General features: G+C 40.4%; 1 long non-coding RNA gene across 2 annotated transcripts; it reads right to left on the reverse strand.

Moving 5' to 3' along the window:
* Positions 1–1,847: 1,847 nt before the first annotated feature.
* On the reverse strand, positions 1,848–22,884 carry LOC126951405 (uncharacterized). 2 transcript variants are annotated; one of them, XR_007724456.1, is made up of 5 exons: positions 22,812–22,884; positions 7,209–9,360; positions 5,836–7,122; positions 4,922–4,989; positions 1,848–3,261 (listed from the first exon to the last, which is right to left on the reverse strand). It is a non-coding gene; the product is annotated as an uncharacterized LOC126951405 (long non-coding RNA). The 2 variants fall into 2 exon arrangements; XR_007724455.1 differs by having other exon boundaries at positions 4,922–7,122.
* Between the last annotated feature and the right edge of the window lie 1,351 nt (positions 22,885–24,235).

Raw genomic sequence — 24,235 nt, forward strand, 5'->3', positions numbered from 1 at the left:
AGGCTTGTGCTTCTTAGCATCATTCGTTCATTATTCATTTACTTAATACAATTCAGTTAAGCAGATACTAGGTTCAAAACCTGTGCCAGGTCCCAGAGAAATACCCACTGGAATCAGGTACAGATCCTCCTGTTGAAGAGCCTAGCAATGATCAAATTCTTAAGCTCTGCCCTTTTGTCAATGCAGTCAGATAAGCCCAGTGAGACTCTCGCAGTAACCTCCTGAAAATAGAAATGATCTTAAGAGGGTCTTGCACAACCATTATTGAAAATGAGTAAAAACTAAAAAATAATATTTTTTAGTTTAGAACAACTAAAAAAGGTATATTCCAAAATTATCCTTGTACTCTTAATTGAAATTGCTTCTTGGTTCTCTGGTGGCACCTCTGGAAAGACGAACTAGAAGCCAATTTATAAAGAGGTCAGTGTCAGAGAAGCCATCCTTATTACTGGTAGGAAAAAAAAAACTCAAGTAGAACAGGCTACGAAGTGATATTAATAACCCAGATCTGTCACTGCATGCCCCTAGACTTTGGAAATGCCCCAAAGATTATGTGTACATGGAGTTCTGATCTGAATATGATTTATCTATAGCAGTCTGACCAGCTCTGTTGAACAGAGTCAGCTATATTTTTGGGGGCTTAGAAGATGACATTAATATTGCCCATATTTATCACTGTGAGGAGACATGGAGTTGCAAGCTGCAATTCTGAGTTCTGTGGGTACAGAGTCACAAGTGTATTCTGTTTTCCGATGTGTGAATGATGCATGTGTTAAACCCAGCAAGCTTTTTTTTAAGGAAGTTTTTACTCTTTGATGTATTTCTATCTACCTGCCTTCCTTTACCCTACACAAACTCACACACTCATCTGTCCATTCTTACAGAAAATAATCCCTTCTTTGATTATTCAGAGAAAAACCCCTGTGTGACTAGGACGGTGACGATGCAAAAGTCACTATTTCTTACTGAGCAATACTCCAGGCCTGACTCCTCTGGGGGTACATCAACAGGATGCAGTTCTGCAACTTTGTTTTTTATTAGTTTTGTGTTTTGTTTTGTTTTGTTTTGTTCTTAGTAATCAGAAGAGCAATCGCCCACCCATCCACTCAGCGATTACTTAAAACATCAAGAAGGGATCTAGCCCACTGTTCTCAGTGATGGGCTCTAGGCATGATAAACCAGGCATTTCTGCTTGTCAACATTATTCACTCACTCTTTCAACAAATGCTTATTGACCACCTGTGGTATGCAAAGCCGTGGGCCAAGCATTAGGGAGAACAGTCTGTATTTCACAGATTCTGAAACAGTTATTTTTCAACATTTGAATGTCTCTGAATTTGGGGAGTTTACTTGGCAAGGCTTTTTTTCTTTCTCAGTGATACCTAAAGCAATGCTGTCTTACAATCAATGGCCTCTCAGATTTGATAAAAGACTACATTGTCCATGACATCTCTGCTTTCACCAAAAAAGGGATTATACAGAATAAGAGGAGGTAAAACTCAGCTATCAGTGGGCTTTTCACTGATTGTCAACTTTTAGAGCAAGAGAAGTCTGAGCTTCTGTGGTTTGAAGATGATCTGTGTATTTCATTTCCTCGTGCCCTCCCTGGCTTTACAAGCTGTCATAACTTCACATGGATTACCTATTATTATCCTATAGTTCTTAAAATCTCAAATGACTTTTTTATTGAAGTTGTGTGTGTGTGTGTGTGTGTGTGTGTGTGTGTGTGTGTGTGTGTGTGGTGCTTTCTACAAAATAATTCATTAGGAAATTGATTTTTCATCCATTATTGAAGCCATAATTTGAGGAGACTGTTTCTTAGAATATATCTACCACATGCCAGTGGAAACTAGTTAAAATATTTTTATTAAAGCAAAATAAAGGTTATTTTTGTTGTTTTTGTTTTCCCTTTATTCATCCAAACGTTTACAAACTCCCTATGATGCATCAGACACTGTTAAGTACTGTTGGGAGACAGTGACAAATTGGATACAGTTTTTGCATTCAAAGGACTTAAAATTAAAGGAAGGGTAAAACCTATAACTACCAATGCTCATATAAGAAAGAATGAGTGAGTCCTGAGACCAAGATCCAAGAATATCTGAACGAAATCTGCATCATTCCATGGCACTACATCTACCATTAAATATCACAAAACAAAAGCTGTTCTTCCTTTCCCCGGAAACACGGCCGCATCAGGTCTACCCAGGTAGACCACAGAATGATGAACCGAAACAGCCCTTCTGTGGTTGATATACAGAGACAACTCCCATCCCCTGGTGGATAGAAAGGACCACATATTTTGAAAACTTTACAATAAGCCAAGTGTTCCATGCCTCACACACCTGCTGTCATTGGTTTCCACCCACTGATCCGTGTTACCACTGTGGTGGTTTCTACACACTGATTGGTATTTCTACCCAGTAGTCAAGGTGTTCCACTGTTCTCCTTCCATAATGTTTTGTACCCTTTCACCCCTGCTCAGCTTCTCCCAGACCCCTCCCTCTCGACTTTTTAAACTGGCTTTCAGAGTCTTTCATCTTTAATTCCCTTGTAAAATGCTCCCTCTCCTTTGTTTGAACTATAAGCTCTTTGAAGACAGGAACCAAGCCTGGATGATACAGAGCAGACAATGAAAATACGTTTTGCTTTGTCAAGGAAGGATGATAAAGAAGAGAAAATAGCTTCTCTTCTTGAATACAGGAGTTAGGAAACTGAAAAAAGCTTTGACACACCCACAGAGCAGCACGTTTTACCAAAGAAGGCTGAAAAAGTTCAATCCTGGGTTTCCTCTCCTGGAACTGTCTGAGACCAGTGAACCTTAATCTTCTTTTTTGTCCCAGCACACATGACAGTTGATAGTCACATGAATAACAGATTGTTGCGAGCAAAGTCAATTTATCTGGAATTCTCACATGATTGACTTTCAAACCACCCTTCTGTCTTACTTGCTATGCAAGTGATTAAAAGTGAATCTAATAAAGAGATAATATTGAATCCATTCTAATCTATGGGGGAAAAGTAAACCCACTTGGCAGATTTTGCCATTTCATATTTAGTAACATGCTTCTTGAGACAAACCAGTCTGTGGATGCTCCAACGTTGTCTTCAGCCCCTGGCCCGGCACACCCTCAGGACAGCTTAGCTTGCTGGCCACCTCCTGCTCCAAGACCCAGAAGTCAGAATCCACAGCAACAGGAGCTCTTCCCACATCTGGGGCCCAGAAATGGTTCTACTTTCTTCTTTCAGTGCATAAAGGATCTGTAAACAAAAGGAACAAAAGAAAAGCAGAAACATTATCAACATGAAAAGAAAACCATCCATTCTAAATATGTCCATTTATTTCAAAACAAAGCACACAAACATGAAGCTTTATTTCTAGTATATCCAGGTTTATGGTGCCTAATTTGTAGAGCATCCCATCTTGGGGGGCCAGCTTTTATAACATTTGTTGAGTAAAATTAACTGACTCGTGATTTTTCTTCTAGTGATGATCTGAATATGATTTATCTATAGCAGTCTGATTTATTTAATGAATAATAGCAGCCTGTCTATTTAATAAATCGGTGCATCATGTCAAGGGCTTCTGCCTGGACTTGAAGGTCGCCCTTCATGAGGAGCCAATGTTTGTAGTTTATTTGAAACTCAAATTGAACTGGGTTTTTTGTGTTTTATCTGGAATCTTATCCCTAGAGACCGTTGCTTGGGATTCACCAAACACTATATCCACTACTTCTGATCACAAGGATTTGAAGAAATAAGTACTTAATAATGGTGGCACGTCAAGTATTGGGGATCCTATCAAGAAGAAGGATTGGGGGACCTCTTCACATCTCAGAAATCACAATACAGGAGGGGACTCTACTTTCTATATGGAAGGGGACCCGCATCATCATAGGTGAGAAGAGAAGGCAGCAGCCAGCAACAAAATTAAAGATCAGAGAGAAGCCAAACCCTTCAGGAACCACAGCGGATACCGTCTTCTGGGCCGCGTACCGGGCCCCCTGTGCCACCCTTCCCTCCTGAGCCTCTGAGAAAGTCGACAATAAGACTGTAGTTCAGTGGTTTGAAAGCCATAATATTCTGACAGAGGCTCAATTTATGTTCAGCATTTTTTCTTTTGCATCCCAGTCAGGACTTTCACTCAAGTTCTCTTAAAGGAAGGTAAATATTTATAGGAGGAAAATGGCACTAGGTGCCTTGATAAGCTCAAAAAAAAAAAAAAACAGTTAAATTGGTGTGTGGATCTTTTTTTTTTTTTTTTTTGAAACCGAGTTTCGCTCTTGTTGCCCAGGCTGGAGTGCAATGGCACAACCTTGGCTCACCGCAACCTCCACCTCCCGGGTTCAAGCAATTCTCTTGCCTCAGCCTCCCGAGTAGCTGGGATTACAGGCATGCACCACCACGCTCAGCTAATTTTGTATTTTTAGTAGAGACACGGTTTTTCAAGTTGGTCAGGCTCGTCTCAAACTTCTGACCTCAGGTGATCTGCCTGCCTCAGCCTCCCAAAGTGCTGGGTTTACAGGCGTGAGCCACCACGCCCAGCCCGCGTGTGGAACATTTAATCACCATATCTGGAATATATAAACATGGTATATATTATCTTTGCCACCCCCTGCTTTTTTGTAGCCTCAAAATTTGATCCAAGACTGGGAGTTAAAAAGTCCCATTTTGTGTAATCAGGTTCTGGTTGAACATGATTGCTGAATTATTTTAAATTAAAGACATATGTTTGGGGGTTGAGCTATATGTATTATTTCAGGATGGTGTCCATTAGGTCTTATCCACAGGGGCTATCTTCAACTTTTGCCACATTCAATGCATTCTTTATACATCAGTATTTTCAAAATGGTGAATCATATGTAAGGGAAAATTGGAGGGAATATGGTACTCGTTAAATGGTGATTTTTTTGAAAATTACCTTGAATGCATTATTCAAACCTGTTTCCAGTCTCCCCTGCTAAGGGCCCACTGCTGGTTGGAAAAGTTCTGTGGGGGGAGAAAAAAGAATATTTTAAAGTCAATAACAATGCATAAATAAATAAAATCCTACAGTTGTGCAAGGCCCTTTTGCAAGCCTAAATCTTTGAAGACTTCATAACTGAGTCAACATTTACTTTAACTCCTTGTCAGCCCTAAACACTTTAAATGTCTTAATTGCAGATCTAAATCATTGTGGCTGCCATCGGTTTTTCACTCTGAATGCAGATGTCCCTGAACTGAGGCTTTGTCAGGCTTCACCTCGTAAGGGCAGCCTGTCTATTTAATAAATCGTTGCATCATGTCAAGGGCTTCTGCCTGGACTTGAAGGTCGCCCTTCATGAGGAGCAGTCAGGGTGAGGGAAACTGTATGGCTGAGTTCGTCTGTTGGCCCAACCACAGCAGACATCCCTCTACTCCAAAGATCTCCTTCCTGCTAGAGCTGGCGCATCTGCTGCATGGTTATTCATTTGCACAGCTTTATGGAGGTACTATTTACATACCATAAAACTCACTCTTTTGAAGTCAAAACTCCATGATTTTTTTCATAAATATTCAGAGTTGTGCAACCATCACTGCAATCTAATTTTAGAGCAATTCCATCACCCCCGAAATAAACCTCATGCCCATTTGCAGTCACTCCCTCTTCCCACCTCTGGCCCATGGCAGTCACTAATTTTTCTGTCTCTTATAGATTTGCTTTTTCTGGACATTTTATATACATGGAATCATACAATATGTGATCTGACCTTTTTCACTTTGCATAACTTTGAGATGTGTTCACGTATCATGTAGCAATACTTTTTTTCATTGCAAGTAATATTCCATTGTGTAGATATACCATATTTTGCTCACCCAGGCATCCACCGATAGACATTCATTTGGGTCACTTCCACTTTGCAGCTGTTATGAAACAACCTTCTGTGAACATATGGGTATTTTTTAATGAATCGAAGGTCAGATTGCTATTGTCATTCGCAGTCAACTTTAAGTTGAGCTTACTCTTTTTTCAAGAAGTTACCCATATTTTTGTTAAAGCTGCCTGTTGGAACATTCCAGAATAAAGTAGACTCCTGAGTGCTTCAAAAAATATTATTTGTCAGAGTGAGACCTTCGGTGATTCCATGGCATGAAGTGGTTAAACATAAGGGAGGGAACCATTGGAAGGAAGTTTCAAGACCAAAAGCGATTTGAAGAGCAGCAGGAACCCCTTCTATGCCAGTCATGACCCAGAGTCTAAAGAGCTCAGACCCACATGCGCCTGCCACGCAAGTATTCCTTCTGGCAGCCTCAGCACTGCCTGACTTCTGAAAGCCCTGCTGACTTAAATAACGTGGGGGCTACTCAGGGAGAAGTCAAGTTGGAAGTGGCAGGGGAGGTGAACAGGTCATAACACAGGGAACAGAATTGTCAGGTTTTGTTTATTTTCATGTCTTCTAAGACTTCAGCGACTGATAGGAGAGGCCGACCATTCTTCCATCGAGGAAGGAGTGTTGTACTTGATGCGGAAGCAGCTAGATCAAAAGGCGCCCTTCTACGTTGCCCCAAATCACCCATCTAGAGCCATGAAAAATCCGTGTTATGAGAAATCCTTTCCCCAGAAATCATCATGGAAAGCAGGCATATAAGAAGCAAGCTGGTTTAGGAAATGTGATGTTGATCAAAAGGAAAGCCCCGCGTCCTGGGCCTGGCACAGCTCTAACTCTGACTGTGGCCTTGGGCAGGTCACTCACCACTCTGGGCCTCGGCTTCCTCATTGTGAAATGAGGGAGACTGACATCTGGATTTCTGCCTGAGGCTTTTTTCCCACATCCAATATTCTGTTTCTCTGACGACTGTGAAAACTGATACTTTTGAAACCCATATTTAAAAGTGAAACCAGTATCATCATCCCGTTGGCAATCAAGCTACTGATGTCAAGAGGCATGACCTGGAATGCCAACTGGTGAATAATTAGCATGAGGAACACAAGGTTTTTAAAATGCTTCCCAGTGGCACCCCTACTCTGTTTTGCAGATGGAAACATTGTGGTTGATTTTTTTTACGTATTATCTTGCAGGTTGTTTAGCTTCTTTGTGTCGGAGTTAGGAATTAACCCAACATTTTAGGGCTTCCAGACCTTTACTGCATCAATCAGATTGCCTAGGAGAAAAGAAAACAATCATTCAAGAGCCTGTATAAAATAAGCCGGCATTAAAAAAAAAAAAAGAAAGAAAAGAAACTCTGACCTTCTAGCCAAAAACAAAAAGCCGTATTTTTCTTGTTTTTACTTTATGATTTAGGTTCTTATTGGAATGATGAGATCCTGTTGGAGAAAGAGGATGAAGGGTGGTTACAGTCTGATAATAAATGATGAGGCTGATGGACTCCCAAGAAGAAAGAATGTTCCTGTTGAGAAGAACGTCAGCATGTCTCTTCCTCCCTTTTTCTCAGTTGCTTATGTTCTCTCTTGCCCGTGGAGCGATCTGACATCTCTTGGCCAGGCTCTCAGACACATAGCCAGCTTCCGAGGGCTTAACATGCTTTCATTAGGACTTTCAAGTACATATCTTGCTGGAAGCCAACAATCTCGGTACACTTCCCCATGGCAACAACCAGCGTTGGAGTTCACAGGGACGCCTGCTCCTTTGAACTCCATAAAGAGTATTCCAGAGCCCTGGATTTTGACTGTCCTCCAAAGCCAGTGGCCAGCCTGGTAGTGAAGGAAATCTGGGGACAGATGGTATGAAATTGAAATCACATAATTGCTACCCTCTCCCAAATACTGGCCTATTATGTTGGCGAGTCTCCACAAAGCTCTGTGGCACTCATGCTGGTCTTGCTGGGGGGCTGCATCTTAAACATGGGTGCCTGAACATCAGGGCTGATGAAGAGCTGGCCCATTAAGAGGAACTGCATCAATGTCGTGTGGTCCCTCCGTGACCATCAGATCCACATGTACATTTGAAGAAGTCCTCATGCCACTGGATCAATGACAAGGTCTCTTTCAACTTAGACCCATCTGTTGTTGAAGAACTACTGTATTTGTGAGAAGCCATTCTGAGGTGGAAAGGGAGCCTGATCTTTGGGGGAAAACATGGCTACAGGGGTTCTTTCCTCTGAAAATCTGTAAATGTAGCTAAAAGTTACTTCAGGAGAAAAACCCATCGGTAGCAAGCACTTGGCATCATGGAAAGATCCCGACATCCTCTTTTGATTTACTGTAGATGTCTGGCAATCTCTCTTTGCTTCCCCTCTCTCATTGTAAGATGGTCAGTGTTCGTGTTATAAACCAACATTTGCCTGACTGAGCTGAATTCTTGTCAACCTCTGAAACTGCTGAGTGGGGAATGGAAGAAAGTGAGGGGAGGAGGAAGGCCCCTGGTGCACCCTAGAGGAACAGCCCAGATTCCAGTTGAAATCTACATGAGGCTGGCTGATTCTGCTTCTTCCAATCCTCAACTTTCATCAATGCCAGCAACAGCGTATGGGGCAATAGGATGCTTTGGTTGGCATCGACTCCTGTCCTGATAGTGTTAGTTTATTTTCATGGCAAATAATTATATTCTCTCCTTTCCTAAATATTTCAAAATGGTGCAAATAATATATAAATCCATAGACATAAAAGTCATTAGATTCTTCAAGCAAAGGATTTTTAAGAGTACACAAAATGACATATTAGATTTCTCCAAGCTCTTACTCAAAAAAGCAAATAAAAATTTATTTATTAAAACATGCTAGTCTCATTTTACCCTATTGTCATGCAAAAGGAGGAAGAAAGGCAGAGAATTCAGAGTTTAATAATTTGTATTTTAAAGTGCCTCTTCCACTGCTTATTACTTGGATGATTAAAAAGAGACTGAATTTCAATTGTCTTATTTGAAAAAGTCAGTATGATAATAGTAAATAAAAATAACAGCAATTTTAAGGGATTCTTGTAAACATCAAAAATGTTATTATTGTAAATATTAATAGTGCATGCTTTTTAAATCATAAGGCCTTAAACAAAAACTGGTTATTATTGCCCATGGAGAATAAAAGTGAATTCACCAAAACATCTGGAAAAGGTTTGTCTTTTGCGCGGGGTTGTTTTTAGTGCAAGATGTAAAGAAAAATTCTGGAAATAGCATGAAGAGAAGTGAGCTAGTTTCAACAACTTCTTTGTCTGCATTTCTCTCTTTCTGATTATGTCTCCAAAACTTCCTTGCTTCTTCAGTCGAATTCTCTATATTTCAGAAACAGGGAGACATTGTTGTCAAAAGAACTCAGACTTGTGTTTGAGACAATCCTCCTGCCGTCTCCCATCTCTTCCAACACCTTTCCTCAGAGATCAGATACATTTTCCTGGCAAGATGTTCATTATCAGAGGTTGCTTTGCAATTTCCTACAATTTCTGTTCACCTGCAAATAAAACCATGCCTTTATTTTAGGATACAGAGAAAGCTTTTAAGAACAGAAATTAAAGTCAAGCGTGGATAAATTTTATGCATGGCAAATATAGACTTTGATAACATTGTCTCCATCAGGGTTTATTGTAAATGATTCATCACTTTCTTACTCATGTTATTGATAGAAATACTGGAGTTCTCAGTTTGTAAATTAATAAAACCCCTTATCGACAGCACAATATTCATTTAATAATATATTCCTAACACAGACCCATTGTATGAACATACATTGATTGCATTCTTAAATGGATCACATTACTGCATTTTTATCTATGGGGTTGGAATTATGCATCCCTCTAGAAGCCAGAAGTGCCATGAATTTTCTTTAGCTAATTCAGAGCGAAAAGGGTGAAAAGACTGGGGGCCAGGAGGCAAGACAGCATGGTGTTCAAAAGAAAGGGGGTTTAAGATTTTGAGAAAAGAGGCCTGAGATGCTAAAGCACTGTGCCTTCTTCAGCTTACACTGCCAAAAGTCTTTATGGAAAGTATAGTCTTTGGATTGCACTGGCCATCCTATGGCCAAAACAGTAAGATGTTCTTTAAAATGTTCATTTTCATCTACATGTTAAAGAGACAAGCAGCAAGCTTTAGCAATCCTGCTACCTAAGTAGTTCTGAACTTTTTCTAAGGGAGATGGGCAAGGATACTTTTGAAACTGATGAAGATTCCTCTTCCAAGCAAAAAGCAAATATAAAACATTGCCTAACAATTCAGGCATTTTATGAATTGCCTGAACCCCATTTACTTCAGTTATTAAAAATAGCTGGAGTGCTCCATGCCTCCTGAATGTACCCCTTTCTTAGCTATTTTTCACATAAATAATGATCATGTTAACAATGGAAGCTCTCCTTTATATGAAGCCATATGTCATAAATAGTATGTGATATGATTTATATGGTCAATAGTATCAATAAGTATCCTAGTCATATGTAATAAATAGTAATCTTTTTTCTAAACCTTTTTAGCCCTTAATGGTCAGTCAAGGACGAAGACATCATCCTTTTATTAATTTTTTAAATATCATAAAGTTAATAAAAAGTAAAACTGTTTTCTGGAAAAAATTCCCCAATTCTTTGCTTTCCAGAAAGAATCTACATCTCTATATCTATTTATTTAACTATCAGTCATCACTGCAACCAACACTTTTCTAGCAATGAAACAAGTAAAATCAATGTGAGAGGAAAATCCTAATTAAAGAAATCCTAGGCCGGGCGCGGTGGCTCAAGCCTGTAATCCCAGCACTTTGGGAGGCCGAGGCGAGCGGATCACAAGGTCAGGAGATCGAGACCACAGTGAAACCCCGTCTCTACTAAAAATACAAAAAATTAGCCGGGCGCGGTAGTGGGCTCCTGTAGTCCCAGCTACTCGGGAGGCTGAGGCAGGAGAATGGCGTGAACCCGGGAGGCGAAGCTTGCAGTGAGCCGAGGTCGCGCCACTGCACTCCAGCCTGGGGGACACAGCGAGACTCCGTCTCCACAAAAAAAAAAAAAAAGAAAGAGATAAAGAATTTAGTAATTCCTTTGTGTGGAAAATGGGTGAGGAGTAAAGCTCTTTTATAAGAAACAATTTTTCTATGCAAATAAAAACTTAGTTTTATTTTTTGAATACAGTACTCTATTATTTTTGAATAATGACAGAAGACTTAATGTGCCAGTTTTTTCCTCGTTTAATGAGAACTAAGGGCCACCAATACTTTTTCTTATAAGATACATCAAAAGCACATAAAGATCCTTCAAATTTTACCAAAGGTTTTCATTTAATTAAACTGACTTATTAAAAAGATGTTATTTTATTCTGAAATAAATAGTTGCATAAATTCATATTCTTCTTTGTTAACAATTTAAAAAACATTTCTTAGTATAAAAAATCAAAAGCAGCTATTGCCAAGTTAAACTTCAAAAATTAACTTCAAACAACTGAAAATTATAAAAGGCATGTATTTTGGTTTTCTTTATTGTATCCCCAGGTAAATTATGGTAAGTATAGTCTTTGGCTTTACTCATGCCATAAAGCCTCAAGTTACTTCTCAAAGAAACAAGAAAGAAAATAATTATATATGGGTGGATTATATTGTGAGAATACTGTATAAGTATACTTTAAATGGAGTTGCCAAGATGGTTGCTTTATATAAAAAAAGTTCATAAAACATATAATTCATAAGTGGACTCTTCTGCATTAGTAGAGTGAATGTTTCATTTTCAGAATTACAGATGTATAAAAATCATACTTCCCTGCTTATGAAGTACCAGTAAACGTCCTCATGTTCTGTAAAAACTTAAATGCTGGAGGCCAACACTCACAAAATGTAATAATATTTCTGCTAAAAAAGCCAACTTTTTTTTTAATGAGGAAAAGAAATCAAACATATACATCCTAAGTGCAATATTTCCAAACTTTTAAAAAAGGACAGTATGTGAAATTGCCAATTCTATATTTTTAATTTGCTCTTGTTTGCTGAAATAATTCTATTTACAGTAATGAATGGGATTGTTACATACATACTGATGTGACTGGCTCATATCGTCCTACCTTGCTTTGAAGGAAGCCAGCCCTTATTGGAAAAAGACAACAAGGTAAAATAAGAATGGGATTTTTTTTTAATGTTTATGAAGCAAAACAAACAAACAGATAACCTCACCAGAACAAAAAGCAGGAACAACTCTCTTTCTTTTAAACACCTGTTACCGTTAAACTCTGGGGACTTCATGCAACTGGGTGCCTGAGCAATATCCGTGGTGCGTGCCTTACAAATGAGTAGTATGCTAAGTTTCTCTTTCATAATTTGGAATGAAGAACTTTTTTCTTAGAATCAAATATTCCACTGGATAGGAGGATTCTCTGGTTGACTCACAAAATTCAAAACAACCCACAGTTTAGCTTGCCTTATATATGAATAATGTTTAAGCAGCAAACAACCACCAGATAAAATACTTTCTATAGAAAAATGCACTCTGTATTCCATCTCAGGGTGCCAGACGTAGCTCAGAACAACCCAGAGGAGTGACTAGCAGTTGGAGGGAGGAAGGAAGAACATGTTGGTCAGCTAATCTTGACCACCATAAATTCCTACATTCTGTAATGTTGTTTGGAAAAGGTAATATTGTCTACAGCCATTCTACTCTGAACACACCCAATCTCATCTGAAAAGGGTAAAATTGTGACTCTCATAAGAAGATAAAATGACCTTGTTTCCAAGATTTTATTTAGCTCATTAATTAATAAGAGATAAATAAGATGTTATCATCAGATCAAAGAAGAATTCAACAATCCACATATATATGGGCAATAGGGAATGCCAGAAACAATTTACAAGATGCAAAAGGATCTATCTGCAGGCAATGATCAATTACATTCCACCAGATATAACAAATTTGACTTCTATAGATAAGAATTATTTTCCTCATTATCAGTTTTCTACAACTTTCAAAACTATAAAATAGCTCAAGAACAATAAAACGTGGAGGTAACCCCAATTATATCCATCTAATTAGACAGGACACTTTTCTTTTATCTGTTTCAAAGTACTTCATAATTTTCCCTGGCAATATGTACAACAGTAGAGTCTATTAAGGCCATCACACCCTTGATGTTGTGAATTGGGAAGGAAATACCGAATTCCAGATAGAAATACTCCCACTGTCTATTAATAAAGGCTATAATACCAGTGCTGTCCAGTAGAAATACAATGCAAGCTACAAATGCAGCCACATTTTAAAAAACATAGAAATTGTTAATTTAATTGTTAAGTTTAATAAAATATGTAAATAACTAAATGCAAAGTATTATCTCAACATATAATCAATAAGAAAAAAAATCAATGAGATATTTTACGTTCTTTTTTACATTGTGTGTCTTCAAAAGCCCATGTGTGTTTTATACTTACAGCACATCTGAATTCAGACTAGCCACATTTCATATGCCTTACTGGCCATATGTGGCCAGTGGCTACTGAACAGCACAGGTCTACAGAAATCAAACATTGGTGAGCTAGCTAAGCTTTGCAGGGTTTGGAATATTAATTAAAACATTTTAGGTTTGTCCCCAACTTATTTTCAAGATAGCCAGGTTCTCAGATATCCTCCTTTTAAAATGAAGCATGATGAACACCCGAGGAAATTATACAGGTATACCTCCGAGATATTTCAGATTCAGTTCCAGTCACTGCAATGAAGTGAGTCACACAAAAATGTTTTGGTTTCCCACAGCATACAGAAGTTATGTTTACACTATACTGTACTTTATTAAGTGGATAATATGTCTAAAAAGGAATGTGCATACCTTCATTAAAAACAGCTTATTGATTAAAAAAAAAAAGCTAACGATCATCTAAGCCTGCAGTGAGTCGTCATCTTTTGCTGGTGGAGGGTCTTGCCTCAGTATTGATGACTGTGACATATCAGGGTGGTTGTTGCTGAAGATTGGGGTGGTTGTGACAATTTCTTAAACTAACACAACAGTGAAGTTTGCCACATCAATGAACTCTTCCTTTCACAAGAGATTTCTCTGTAGCATGTGATTCTATTTGATAGCAGTTTACCCACAGTAGAACTTCTTTCACAGTTGGAGTCAGTCCTCTCAAACCCTGCCACTGCTTTATCAACTAACCTTATGTAATGTTCTAAATTGTTTGTTGTCATTTCAACAATGTTCACAGAATCTTCACCAGGAGTAGAAACCACTTTCTTTGTTCATCCGTAAGAAGCAACTCCTCATCAATTCAAGTTTGATTATGAGATTGCAGCAAGTCACTCACATCTTCAGGGTACACTTCCACTTCTAGTTCTCTTGCTATTTCCACCACATCAGCAGTGACTACCTCCACTGAAGTCTTGAACCACTCAAAGTCATCTATGAGAGTTGGAATCAACTTCTTTCAAACTCCCATTAAAGTTGATATTTTGACCTCTTCCCTTGACTCATGAATGCTCTTAACAGCATCTGAATGGTGAATCCTTTCCATGCAGTTTTTGATTTACTTTGCCCCAGTCCATCAGAGGAATCACTTTCTATGGCAGTTATAGCCTTATTAAATGTTTCTCTTAGATAGGACTTGAAAGATGAAACTACTTCTTCATCCATGGGTTGCAGAATGGATGTGGTACTAGCAGGCATGAAAACAGCATTAATCTTGTGCATCTCTATCAGAGCTCTTGGGTGACCAGATGCATTATCAATGAGCAGTAATATTTTGAAAGGCATCTTCCTGAGCAGTAGGTCTCAACAGTGTGCTTAAAATATTCAGTAAACTCATGCTGTAGACAGATGTGCTGTTACCCAGGCTTTGTTATTTTATTTACAGAGCCCAGGCAGACTAGATTTAGCATAATTCTTAAAGGCCTTGGAATTTTCAGAATGGTAAATGAGCATTGGCTTCAATTTCAAGTCACCAGTTGCATTAGCCCCTAACAAGAGAGTCAGACTGTCCCTTGAAGCTTTGAAGCCAGGCATTGGCTTCATCTCTCTAGCTTTCAAAGTGCTAGGTGGCATCTTCTTCCAAGAGAAAGCTGTTTCATCTACATTGAAATTTTGTTCAGTGTAGCCACTTTCATCAATGATCTTAGCTAGATCTGGATAACTTACTACAGCTTCTCCATCAGCACTTGCTAGCTCACCTTGCACTTACGTTATGAAGACACCTTCTCATCTTAAACCTCATGAACCACTCTCTGTTAGCTTCAGACTTTTCTTCTGTAGTTCCCTCACCTCTCTTGGACTTCATAGAATTGAAAAGAGTGACAGTCTTGCTCTGGATTAGATTTTGTTTCAAGGGAATGTGGTGGCTGGTTTGATCTTCTATAAAGATCATTCAAACGTTCTCCCTATTAGCAATAAGGCTGCTTCACTTTATTTTCATTCATGTGTTCACTTTTAATTTCCTTTAAGAGTTGTTTCTTCACATTCACAACTTGGCTGAGTGGTGTGGGAGGCCGAACTTTCAGCCTATCTCAGCTTTAAGCATGCCTTCCTCCCTAAGCCTAATCATTCTAGCTTTTGATAAAGAGACATATGACTCTTCCTTTCACTTGAACATTTAGAGGCTAATGTAGGGTTATTCATTAGCCTAATTTCAATATTTTTGTGTCTCAAGGAACAGGGAGGCCTGAGGAGAGGGAGAGAGTCAGGGAAGGGCCAATCAGAATGGCTGGCAGTGGGGCTGTCAGAACAGAATTTATCAATGAAGCTCACCATCTTATATGGGCACGATTCATGGTGTTCCAAAGCAGTGATAATAATGACATCAAAGATCACGGATCACCAAAACAGAAACAATAATCATGTAAAAGTTTGAAATATTGTGAGAGTTACCAAAATGTGACACGCAGACACTAGTGAGCATATGCTGTTGGAAAAATGGCACCAACAGAGTTGCTGGACACAGGATTGCCACAAATCTTCAATTTGTGAAAAATGCAGTACCTGCAAAGTGCAATGAAGTAGAGCGCGATAGAACGAGGATGGCCTGTGGCTGAAATGGCTGTCAGTGCAACCCCATGGATGTCCTCATTAGCAGTCTGTACCGGTGTCTTTTTCAAAGGAAACCATACTTACCCCTGTGGTGTCAGAGGGAAAAATGAACACACAGGGACATGGCAATAACCATAACAATAAAGGTAATATTGCTGTGCCTGTCACCTGAGTGTGACAGCATGCATCAAAAACATTAACTTTCTCATTTTCAAATCACTCTTGTGAGGTAAAGAGAGGTGGAATGCTTCTCATAAGCCCTCTTCCACTGCAGCATGAGGAAAGACTTTTTGCTTCTTAGCAAAGAAGCAGCTAAGGCATATCCAACTCAGCATCTCAGATACCACAAAGACCTCAACTAGTCACCAGAAGATCCAGCTCAAAGCTCCACCTCTGAAGGGAGAGAACCCCCTTCCTCAGGGCACAGCCCCACAGCATCCCGCAATGCTGCGGCACCACGTCGTCAGTGCCAGGCAGGTGCTGAGGAGGAAGGTGGTAGGAGGAAGCCCAGCTTACCTGTGTGAGCCAGGGCAGGGATGGCTGCAGGAGGGTTCCCTCATCTCTGTATTTATTTACTCCTCTTTATTGTGCCTTCTCCCCACAGGGGTTTCTGAGAAAGGGATTCAAGTCCCAGGGTCAGATGGCCTGCTGGGATCCCTAATAAAAAATTATTTCACAAAGTAAAACAGTAACACTTGGAATTCTTCCTTTCTTGTCATGGTCCTGGTGCTTTATATAATCTGAACTAGGAGAACATAGGGCCGTGTGTGTGTGTTTGTGTGTGAGAGAGAGAGAGAAAGAGAGACAGAGAGAGCAAAAGAGAGAAAGACAGACAACAGAGAAGAGAGAGAACTAGCCAAAAGCTGGCTCTCAGACCCCAGTCATATCCTCCCTTGCCGTTTACTTGGGATATCAGCTAAACTCAGTGCTCCAGGGACCAGTGGTCTCCAGATCGCCTTTGGGTCCTCTCCTCCCCCACCCTCACACCCTCTAGTGAACTTTCAGAAAAGCATGGAAGTCATCCTGCTCCCCACCCATCCAGCCAACTATCTGGACTCTGGTGGTCACCATGTGCAATCACCACCTCCGCTGCATGAATGGTACTTTCACCACCTGAGCGACACAGGCTTCCCATTCAACGGGCAGCGTCCGCCTGTATTTAACATTAGCTGCTCAATAATAACCCATTGAAGGAGTAGGCCCTATGATGTTTGTATAAGGAGACGGGCAGTGAAGAAAAGCCTCCATGTGCTGAATTCAAGAAGGGGGATATTTCTTTCCTACTATAAACAGAAATGATTATAAAACCAGAGCCCAGAAAGAGCCCCTCAGCCTTCACTTTGGCATGAGGGGGTTTTGTTTCTCTGTAAGGCTACCTCTACATGCTGACTTCTCCAAGTTTTTCCTGCATTCCAGGGAGGGAGATAGAAACCAAAGCAAATAAAGTGCCCCCAAAGGGCCCTCTCCTCCCTCTGAAAAGCTTATATTTTTAATTCTCTGCAGCTTTTAAAACAGTCAAATGGGGAGGTTTCTACAGTCTGTGGTGGAAGAGGATGCCTGCCCTCTCTAAGGACACCCACTTTAGATAATCCCGGTTGGCCATGGGACACCAGGGCCAGGGCTGGGCAAAGGGGTTTTCTTGGCAGTTTCTTTTCAGCACGTTTCTGTCATCACAAAGTAACTTTTAACAACTGTGTTTTCCTCTCTACAAATGAGAAGGCGGCAGATTTTGAGCGGGTGGTTCACTGCATGCAAAGTGTACCTGCTTCCCCCATAGCGTCTGGCTCATGCTACAAGTGTGTTTTACTGGCGCTTGGTGCTTTATAGAGATGCTAAACTGGAAACCAGGGATTCCTAAGCTCCCTGCAAAATTTCTCACATTCACCCCACGTCCACCTCACCAGGTGGGTGGCAATCATGAGCCCATCATTTTCAGGCAGGGAAATGGGCAAAGCCAGAAAAATGGCAAGTCGTTTTCCCAAGCGTGTCTTGGAGGATGTCTTGGAGGATGTTAGCAGGAAGAGTAAACATTTCTTCTCTGACTCTGTCCGGCTTGTGGCCTCATGGCTACTCTCTCCCAACCACACAATCCTGACTGTCACCCCGTGAGCATCTCTTAAACCACATACCATGCACTCTGACCCTTCAAAGCCTGAAGTGCCCCCACACAGGTCTCCTGAGGTTGAAGCAGCTTTGGGCACCCGTCGCATGGTGAGCACAGAAGAGCAGGATTGCGGAGGATTTCCTCTGCTTCCTCCTAGGCCACCTTTGCAGAGCTGTCTCTAATACCCACAGGGCCTACTTTCAAAAGGACATATTTAAAGCAATTGGCCATAGAAAGCTCTAGATCCAAATAACCTTTCAGGGTTCTTAAGGACAGGACTTGAAGCTTGGGGAGGAAGCAGCAAATGAGCTCCACGTGTGAAGGGGATGAGACATACTCCAATGCAGTGGAGAGGTAGGAAGCCCAGATTTCAAAGTTATTTCTACCTCCTAAGTTACAACCATTACATCAAGAATTTGAATCTTTAGCCAAAATGCCCTATTTCCGAATACAGATTTTATCGCTGGCAAAACCCTACTTATAAATGTCTCCTGAGCTCTCCTCTCCAGCTTTTAGAACTCAACCAAAGCCCATTTTACATGAATGAAGGAACAAAGCAGTAGAAAAAAAAAAAAAAGAATGAATGTGCCTGTCCATCCTTTGTCCTATGATTTTTTATCAACTTTGAATCCAGCAAAACCTAACAATAATTCAGCCGTGAACTTGCTGCATAAACTGGAGAAATTTGGAGCATATGTTTCCAATTCATTTACACTTGGCTCATCAAAATATGTTGCACTTAAAAAAAAAAAAGCTATCTGATGTTTAAGGAATTGTTTCCACCTTTTAAAATAAGCCTTTCTCAATTCAAAACAGGAAGCTGCAGAATGCTGAGAGAATAGAAACTCAAATACAGGAAGGTTCAGGGACGGTTCAAAACTCAGAGCCATGAATTTAGAGAGGGTTCAAAAGTTGGCAGCATGAACCCTCTCATCCCCATCCACAAATAATAAATATCACAACAAGGAAAAGGAGAAAGGAGAAAGCCACTGGAAAGCCATAACTTATCCTGGCTCCAGACTTATAGTTCTCTCCAATAAACCAGGAGTTCTCGGAGAACTTAGGTTGTGCTGCCTGCAGGGAGCTGAGCTACTCTTGTGTCATAAATTACCTTGCTGGGGATAAACTTTCCTGCAGGTTCAACAGACAGGCAGCTCTGCAAGACCCATCACCCAGCTCCGTGCTTCCTAAATTATACTTCATCTGGTTGTGACATCTGAAAAGCTAGAGGGAGAATGATCACCCCAAATTTGACCTTCCTATGCCACTAGGTCTTTTAAAAAATAATAATAATAACTACATCAAGGGAAAAAAGATATAATAGCATCCTATTTGAAAACACAAACGGGTAAAAAATAGAGCTTCCTATACACCTCCCCAAATTATAGTATGATGTTTTCAAACTTGTCTACACTAAAGGTTTTTTTAATTACAATGTGACCCTAAGTTCTTCCCCAACTGAAATAGCAACAGTGAAGCTTAAAGTCATTGAAGTGAGAGCAGCAGGGATTAACTTTTCCCCTCCTTTCTTACTTTGCAATCAGCAACAACCGCATTCCAGTTTTCCAGTTGTATTCAGATGTGTACACACAGACAGACACATGCACTCAAACATCTGAGAACCCAGACTATTTAAGGAAGTGGCTACAGTGCCTTGAAATGTGATCAAGCCTCTGAGAACAGGTATCAAGCCAAGAGAAATAACTCTCATTCGTAAAGAGTTCTCTAATAAATCAGAAAGCCTTTTCTTCCACAAATCACCTGACATGTTTAATTTATCTGCTTTGACAGAATTGTGGCAAGCAGATTGACCACTGGCACAATTAGAATGGGCCTTTGTGACCAAGGGCAGGATATCAAGCATGGAAAGGCACAGAAAAGGAATACACACAGTAGGTATCCTATAAATGTTTGTGGGCCAGCTCCGTGTGATGGAGGATGCAAAAGAAGAGAACGAAGATTTCAGATTTCACAGGTTTACAACACATCGAGCCAATGCATAGACACAGTAACCAGTCTTATTTAATCCAAGAAATTTAACTTAACTGGTTTGCTTCTTCCTGGAATTTGGCCTCAGTCATAAACTCTAGGGAATTGCAAAGGCTTATTCATTGTTGCTTCTGCATTTTACTTATGGAATACAAGATTTACAAGGAAGAGTAGGAGGAAATGTACTCTTTCTAATGTCTGCGCCTTCTGAACTTGCGAACGCAGTGGATTTATTAGTGTCAGCTGGCTAACCTTGCATCTGGTCATACAATTTGTTTTGAAAGAAAAAGCTTTTACCTGGAGGAAAAAAAACACACCTTGATCCTGCCAACAAAATGGCTTTTAAATACCTACACTTTATTTATTAAGGAAAAACGACCACAGTTACTAGCCCAATGTTCCCTTCCCTGCACCAGCTGCTACACTCTAATTACCAAGGCTCCCCTGGCATCGAACAAGAAGAGACTGTCTTCACTTCACTTCTAAATCTTTATGTAAAGTAGGGCTAAACTATCACCAGTTATACAGGTGAGTAAACTGAGACACGGACAGAGATCAACTTATTTTCTTCAAAATTAGCTAGTGGCAGGGCCTAGGCTTACACCCATTCTGGACTCCAGGTGCATGTTTTCAACTTCCTTGAGAGGCCACCTCTGTGTGAGCCCAGTTCCATCACTCTTCTTGCAGCAAGAAGATTATTACTGAATACCCAACGGGCATTCAACTTATCATTGATCATATACATATACCTTAATTATTTTTGTTCATTTACCTTTTCCTATTTTAAGATAATTGAAATATAATACACATAAATAAAAGTGCCTAAGTATTCAGTCTCATGAATTTTCCACAAGGTGCATGTGAATCAACACCCAGATCAAGAAACAGATCATTTGAACCCAGAAGCCCCCTCCTTTTTACCCTCTTCATTATACTCCTGTCTTCATTCCCAGCCAATATATGCCTTTCCTTTTGTTGGTGGCAGTAATAAATTTGGTTATAAGCACATGCTTTGGAAGAGATTATCTGGGTTGAAATCCCTTTTATAAACTTTGTGTCCTTGGGCAGGTGGCTTAATTTCTCTGTGCTTCAGTTTTCTCATCTCTAAATTGGAATTTTTTTGGGGGGAGTGGGGGAACAGAGTCTCTCTCTGTCACCCAGGCTGGAGTGCAGTGGCGTGATCTTGGCTCACTGCAAGCTCCGCCTCCTGGGTTCACGCCATTCTCCTGCCTCAGCCTCCCGAGTAGCTGGGACTACAGGCACCCGCCACCGCGACCGGCTAATTTTTTGTCTTTTTAGTAGAGACGGGGGTTTCACCATGTTAGCCAGGGTGGTCTCGATCTCCTGACCTCGTGATCTGCCCGCCTCAGCCTCCCAAAGTGCTGGGATTACAGGTGTGAGCCACTGTGCCTGGTGTTAAATTGGAATATTAATAGAAACTCATGAGATCATGGGGAAGATGAAGGGCTATAATATGTATAAGAGCTCAGGAAAAGGTAAATAGAAAAACTCAGGAAGAACCAGGAAGAACCAGCTGTTATTACTGGAACATTGCTCCTCATTCTCAGAGACTTTCCAGGGAAGACCAATAAGATGCAAAGACAGTAGAGCAAGGTAGATGGCAAGGGAGAGGGAGATAGAGTAATTCAATTAAGCATGTGTCTTACGTCAGTATGAAAAATAAATCCACCTCTAGGCTAGGGAGAGGATGAGAGATGGACAGGTTGAGGAAGAGCTCACTAGACAGTTTGCCAGTCACATAGAATCAAGTTTCTAAAGTAAAACTCTTATTTGAAACATAATGTATTTTCTCATCAGTCCTACTAATGCCCCGTATGTGTGCAAATACACATGCCAAAGATGATAGGCACGAGTGCTCTTTTAGATCACCCATGGGCCTTCCACTCCCACCATGACTCCTAATAGTCTAGAATTAGATGTATATTTGCTAGCTTCCTACACTAAAAAGAAAAGTGTGTAATTTTTTCCATCCAATTCACAGCTTAATTCCTTCTGCCTACTATACTTCATTAACTAGGCCATTTTGACTGACAATGCAAAAATCTCTATTTGACATAGCTTTTTAAGTAGAACAGATTCAGGCATTTTTTTTCCATGTTACATTTCTTCACATTTTGAATCACTTAAAATATTTTTGATCCATTTCATTTAGCACTTTTCAAAATTCTCTGCAGTGTAAATCATAGGCAATAGGTAGCTTAAAGCACAGTTTCCAAGAAGCCAGTTGCCTCAGGAAAATAAAAATACAGGATAGATAATTTGCCATGCAAATTTCTTTTTATGTATTCTCACTGAAACAATGCATTTGCTGGAACTTCTTTCTTAGGTCTGCATGTTTTATGTAGACATCAAAATATTCAACCAAGTTATAAAAGTCAAAAAAGAAAAGAGAAAGAATAAAAACATCTTTCATGTAATATTAAAAATGGCAAACATTCAAGCATTCAATATTCATTTGAATAATGAGTTGACTACTGTAAAGAATTAACATAGTTTAGATTCTCAGCAGTATCAGGCAGATTGAGGTCTGACATATTGACATTATTAAGTTGCAATAGGATTTAGGAACACTCAAAATAGACAGGAAAAGAGGCCCATGCTTGGTTTCTTCCCTCCCTCCCTCCCTCTCTCCCTCCCTTCTCTCACTCTCTCTCTCTCTCTCCCTCTCCTTACCCTCCCTCTCTCTTGCCTCTGCAGTTTTTCTTTTTTTGCAGTGTTTGTTGTGAAGTAAACAGATCAGAGATGAATATTAAACTCTAATACGCTGTGCACTCTTAAGCTCTAATAGATCTTTTTTTTAGTGCAATAGAGATAATGTTACTTACAGAGCCTTTCAACAACGTGGCCATATGGCTGGCCAGACCCTCTGTCTAAAAGGAACAAAATGCTTCCTTCCTGGGTGGCTGGCTGTGGGCTGGAACAGTACATGATGTTCAAGATAAGAAAACGGAAGTTCCTCGTGCTGAGCTTAACCAAATGAGGTAAAATAAGAAATGGAAAGACAATGAGAAGCTGCCTTATTTGCAGCCTGTGTCAGAGCCAGCGCAGGGATTTGGAGTGGAACAGCATCTCTCTCAGTCATAAGCGGGAAGGCCTTGTCCCAGCTCCTTAGCTCCATGTAGATATAAATATGAGATGAAGCTGCTTTGTTACCTTTTAGGGATATTGCAAATACCACAGAGATCATTATAAACTGATTCTTCATGCCCTTGAGCTTGCTGTGTAAAATAAATTGAGCCTGTAATTTCCTGTTCAGTGGCTAAAGATTCTGTCTACCCATTTCTAAGGCCAGTGATCCCCCTTTGAAGGGTCTCTCCAACCCTTTAGAAACTAGATCTACCCTACACAGGACGCTGGTGACCATCTCAGCCATGGCACTTGCCCTCCAGACTTTGCAGTGCACCACATGCCCAGCCTCTGCCCCAAGAAGCTCCAGCCACTACTGCCTTCTTCTGAGCCTTCGTTTCCTCATCTGTAAAACAGGGAAGACATTAGTTTCTGCCTGATGGGGACACTTGTGCTCAGATTCTCTTTATGTGTCCAGCCGGCTGCAATCTATAGGTGATCAGGACAGCAGGCATACCTGGCCGTAATCAGCTCTGTGACCCTCAGCAACTTATGTAACTCTCTGGGTCTCCGTTCTGTCATCTGTAAAATGGGAATAATTAGACTGCCTCCCAGTGCTGTAAGAAGAGTTCAATGGCATATAACTCTCAGGAAGCCATTACTAAGTAAAACAAAAGGGGCCTCCTTCTCGCCTCATTCCTTTACTTTCCTCCTTGACCCATTCCTCATGCTGTCTTCTAGGATGGGGCCCTCCAATTAGTCTTTCAGGTACTCCTTTCATTAAACATTTTTGAGCACAGTCACCAATATATATTTATATATTTATAAATTTTATGCCTATAGTGCTTTGTTAATATGCTCCGTGCATTCTGAAAACACATGCATACTACACAGAAGTTTTAAAAGAATGAGGTAAGAAAGTCAATAGAAAAAGGAATATAATCATTATATTCATGCAGCTCCATCTAGGGCTGTCTAGCCTCTTCTGTTCTCCAGCCTCCCTGGCCCTGCAGGAGAAGTGTTCTCCTGTGGGATCCTGGATATCCCATCTTCTTGGGAGAGTTGCATACACCATAACCCAAGCATGGCGTCACCAGTCTGGATGAGCCTCCATTCTCAACACAGTAGCATGATCCCAGGTGAGAGTCAGCTTCATGGACATGTGATCCACACAGTGCCATAG

This window comes from Macaca thibetana, chromosome 3 (assembly GCF_024542745.1).
Source record: "Macaca thibetana thibetana isolate TM-01 chromosome 3, ASM2454274v1, whole genome shotgun sequence".
In the NCBI taxonomy this organism is placed as follows: Eukaryota; Metazoa; Chordata; class Mammalia; order Primates; family Cercopithecidae; genus Macaca; species Macaca thibetana.